The sequence below is a fragment of the Cavia porcellus genome, unplaced genomic scaffold (genome assembly GCF_034190915.1).
Source record: "Cavia porcellus strain 051 isolate PalLab524CR breed Dunkin Hartley unplaced genomic scaffold, mCavPor4.1 scaffold_1, whole genome shotgun sequence".
NCBI lineage: Eukaryota > Metazoa > Chordata > Mammalia > Rodentia > Caviidae > Cavia > Cavia porcellus.
This window is the reverse complement of record NW_026947484.1, coordinates 148,382,379-148,387,360: the sequence shown is the minus strand read 5'-3', so window position 1 is coordinate 148,387,360 and position 4,982 is coordinate 148,382,379. Positions and strand designations below refer to the sequence as shown.

Genomic DNA, 4,982 nt, shown 5'->3' with positions numbered 1-4,982 from the left:
AAGATTAAGAGTATGATTCAATAAGAAATGTACATGAAACATACTCAAATTATCAAAGCTTATGGAAAATAGAATAACAAGAGAAAGGAGTAACCAAAACAGGACAAGAAGGAAAACCTGCTGGGAGCTACTAAGATATTCTATGTAAGAACACAATCATTTTTAAGAGGGTGATGGAGGTAGAAGGGTCATCAGGTTCTGAACACATAATGAAGTAGAACCTAGAATGCTTGGTCACAGATTTGATGATTGGAGGTGAAATATGACACAGAGAGATTTCAGTGCTAAAAACCACTGTACAAAGGTACAACTTGCAGAGGTGAGTTTTGTTGGAGAGGAGTGTTCAAGTTTGTTTTGAGGACTTGTTAAACTTACATCTCCTATTACATAAATTTCTCAGTTGAAATGTTAACTAAGGAGCTATACTTGTGAGATGATGTTCAAGGAAGAAGGCTGTGCTAGAGACAGAACTCTAGCAACCTATGAGATTGGGTGTGGTGACAGAGCAAGAGGAGAACAGAAGAAAAAGACAGAGATACTCCCTGAGACCCTTCAAAATCTGAGGATTAGAAGATGAAGTCCCACTAGGATGAGGGCTTTTGGGCAGGTGCTTAGATCAGGAGAAAATTAACTTTGTTAATGGATTAATGTTCTTACAAAAGGGCTAGGAACACTCCCTAGATTTCTTTTTCGTTTTCTACCCTTCTTGTCTTGTGAAGACACAGAAAAGAAAACTGAGCAGAACTGGTTGGGAGGGGGAAGGAAACTTGAAAGAATATATGGGTAATGCAATTTGAGTAAAGTGCTCCTGGAGCAAGAGTGAACCAACTCTGAACTAGTCCTGAGAAGTATGGTAGAATGAGTGTTGAGAACTGACCATTGGGTTTGCCAGCATGGAAGCCAATGATGCCATGATCTGGAATTGATCGAGCTGGCTCTCATAGAGAAGTAGAGACAAACATTTGCTTTGGAAAATCTTCCAGAAAAAGTGAGACATAAGACTCTGAATCCAGATTACAGTTTTGAGGAGTTTTGTCCTAAAAGGAAAGAGATAAAGAGACATAACCAGAAAGAGATATAAAGTCAAGGTAGAGATGATTTCTTCCTAGTACTAGAGATCTATGCAAATGAGAGGTCACTGTGTTAATCAAAGGCCATGCTGACTTTAAGCAATAGCCTGTCAATCTGAAATCTACCCTCCTCTGCTCTGCTTTTTAAGCATTTGGGGACTAATATTCTATATACCATATATTCCCATTTTTGACTGATTATTTGCTGGCTTCCACAATTAGAGTGCCCTGCGGTGCATCCAGGAGACGACAGGAGGGGAATGTTTCACCCTGTTCTGTTTCCACAATTGCACTCAGCACCTCTCCAGCAGTGAGTAGAGCAGATGCTTCCAACAGCAGCAATGGGTTCTAGTTGTTCTCTGTATGTGTGTGTGTGTGTGTGCGCGTGTGCGTGTGTGTGTGTGTGTGTGTGTGTGTGTGTATTTTCTACTTCTAAAAACAACAGTATTGCCATTTCTCACCAATATCATATCCATTCAGCTGCCGCTCTCTGTTCTGCAGCCTGAGCCCTAGCTTTGCAGGTCTCTCCTCAGAGGACTCTGTGGGGATGCCATCCTAAACTTCTAAATTCTAAAATTCCAACACTTTTAGCTTGGTTTCTCCAGTGCTTGGGGTTGTAGCTGTTCCCTGCAGCTCTGTATTTCCTCAGTGTCGCAATTTAATCTTTTCTATCTTTTAATAATTATTTAACATCATTTTCTAAGTAAATTCTCCCTGTCAAAAATTTGGTGGTTTATGTTCTCTTGACTGAACCCTGACACAGAGTGGTCAAAGTCCACACCTTCTCCAAGACACCAGGCTGCCTTTTATGTAGAAATGTCTACCTCTTAATCTTTTGTTTAAAAATTGTCAAAAGTATAAATGAGGACTTGCTTTCCATAAAATTAACAAGTCTTCCTTGTAGATCTACTGATAATATCCTGGTCTTTTTTCTTGTCTCTGTGGTCCTCCACCTTCTCCTTACCATCATTTGAACCTTTTTAATCTTCCAGTCTACTGTCCTTTAATTTCCTCCTACCATTTATTTTTCCAGGTCACGATCCTCTTTCCCTTCCATAGTCATTTGTAGATTGGGCTCCTAGTTCTAAGTCTCATGTTCCATGATTGGCCTGTGGATATTCTGACCAGTTTGGGAAATCCATGACCTGATCTAAACTTCACATTCTTGGTGAAGATCACTGAACTGGGTGTTGGAAGTTTACAACTGAATCCCTGCTTTGCAGTAATCCCAGGTACACAGAGATTTAACACCACCTCTCTGGCTCCAGTTTCATCTGTGGCAAAGGGAGAGGTCGCAGGAGCTGACCCTTAGGCTCCTATACCTCATATGTTTCTGAGCCAAAACCTTTAGCTATGTGAAGCTCCCAGAATCTGCTCTGTATTTTAGTTTTACTCCTGATCCTGTGCTTGGCAGCTAGTGGACTGGTACTCGGTTTCCTAAAATAATATAAAATTCTATTGAGTTGGTAATAGTCCTTTGATTTACCTTAAAGATTTTGGCAGCCCTTGGACACCTTGGAATCTAATCCCTTCCATTCCCACCTTGGCTCCTTTCTGCAGTCTTTAAATTGTGTCTTTAGCTCACTAAACTCTAATTACTTCCCTCCTTTCCTTCATCGTTCTTTAAACTTCATCCTTGATTTCTCTTTTTAACTCACCCAGGGCTCTCCTCTAAAGATGAACTTTTCTTCCTCCTTAATTTCATCTTACACCCACATACATTACAAAAATCTCTTCAAAGTTTTAAAAAAAAGTGGTTGCTAATTCATGCAGTGCTACCGGGCCTTCCTTTCCAAACAGGATGCCTAGGAAGACCTGTGAACGCATGTGAGGCAGGTGCAAAGGAGCCATTCCAAGCTGGAGGAATGGAATGAAACTCCAAATCTGCCACACATTAGGTAGCTACAAGGCCTTAAAAAGTGACCTACTATCCTTGGTCTAAAGTTCTGCCTAGATACAATAAAATTACAATCATTTACTCAATCAACACTTGGGGAGTGGTATTTTATGAAAGGGCATTCAATTGGCCCTCAGTAATATTACTTAAAATCTTCTTTCCTTACCCAGCAACATTACATATACTCTTGTGTCTCATGCAGTCTGGGACACTCATTTCTTTGTACATGATGATATCTCTTATTCCACCTTTGGTTTATGTCTTCTCTCCTCCATTCCCTCTCTTTTCCTTCTTGCAGTTTTCCAGGCAGTATTTATTCCATTCTACATTTTAAGACTATCTTTGTCTTTCTTTTGTTCTACCGCCCTCCTGCAGGCTAAGTGAACCATCTCCCGAGCTCTCCCAGTGCACAGGAGGCCGTCTCTCCCCTCTACATGCCTGCCATTATTCTCAGCACCACCACTGATGCTTCAGTCATTAGTCTTCTGCCCTCATTTCCCTTCCTTGTGGAATACACTGATTTATCTCTATGGCTTCAAAAATCCTGCGTACCATCAATAAATGCTAAGTGGAGAGAATAATATTTCTCTAGAGTTCACAATTTCAGTCTCAGTAATTTTTTTTTCCTTTTTTAAGAATTCAAGATCAAAACTATTGGGCTTTTTCCTAAATACAAAAACCACATTGAACTGTAGAGGTGGGAAGGCATGACACTTTCCCTTAACAATCATAAGATCACAGGGAACACCTCTATAATAAAAGGTAAAAAGAGTAATACACAACAAATTTATTTAGTCAAAGTTTTATGTAACACAGGAGTGTTGAGAATGAAGACTCAAAGGCCCATGGCTTATAATTTAATTGTATGTTTAGGTTTGATGATGAATGAGCAATGGTGTAGTAACATGATTGGACAAAGAAACAGAAATTAATGATAGATGGAAAACACCAAACCCAGTGAGGTACATCTGTTCAGACTCTTCTTGACCTCACTGTGTGGCTTTTCTTCTTCTCAGGTATGCGACAGGACACTTTCAAAATGAGAGTCTTCAAAGGAAGAGGGAGAGAGTGACCTTTCTAGGTTTTATGGCTTACTTTGGGGGAGACAGTTTCTAGTTTCTGACTTGGCCTGGGGAATAATTTTGCTTTCTATGATTCATTTCAGTGTGAGAAAGAGAAGTGGGAAATAGGAGGGCAAGACAAGGTCAGAGCGATCTTCTTCAGAGGCCTTTCCAATCTCCTTGAGTTCAAAGTAAACATGCCAGAGCATCATACTCTAGGGTATGATTTTCAGAATCCCAACACAGTCAAAAGAGAAACACCAAGGAAGAACATGTATCACTGCATATCATTAGGTAGATAATATCCTAAGGAGACTATAGAACAGAAAAAAACTGAATTATAAAGGCAGATGAGAAAAACAACTCCCAGAAAATTTTTTTATTATTGTTCCCATAATGAATGGAAAGGAATTTGGCAGGAACCTCCAAAGTGAAAGGACAAGGGGCTGTCATGGGAGCACCAATGAGCTGTGGGTCTTCGTTTCAACCACTTTCTAAAAGTACATCAGGTATACATCGGCTCCGTGGGGATGGGATGCAGCCTTGCAGTTAGTGAGCTCTGAAGGAGAACAGGAAGGTGGATAAGTGAAATCCGCAGAAAAGGACATGTTTCCATTCCTCTTGTCAGTAGAACATACCCGAATCTTCCCCTCTCAGTTCTCTCCTTCAGCACGTAAGGAAAAAGAACTTTAGTCTGAAGGAATTTTCAGTTATGTGCACACATAGATGTATCAGAAACTCTCAGCAACCCAGACCAACTTGAGGCTCCATGCTGGGTGGGTACTTAACTTTGCTGGAGGCTACAAGCAGAAATAAAATAAGGTACAGAGGCAGCCTGAGCTGATTCACATACTTCGCAAAGCTACTCCACAAAGTCTACATAACTGCTAGCTTCCCTAAGAAAGGAAGCAGCTTGTGAAAATGATCACATATCCTGGGTGAAGTTTACAAAGT

General features: G+C 40.4%; 1 long non-coding RNA gene across 1 annotated transcript; it reads left to right on the top strand.

The window, feature by feature from the left end:
* The first annotated feature begins 221 nt into the window (after positions 1 to 221).
* On the top strand, positions 222 to 3,513 carry LOC134473248 (uncharacterized). The gene is made up of 3 exons (XR_010043411.1): positions 222 to 319; positions 1,293 to 1,380; positions 3,343 to 3,513. It is a non-coding gene; the product is annotated as an uncharacterized LOC134473248 (long non-coding RNA).
* The last annotated feature ends 1,469 nt before the right edge of the window (positions 3,514 to 4,982 follow it).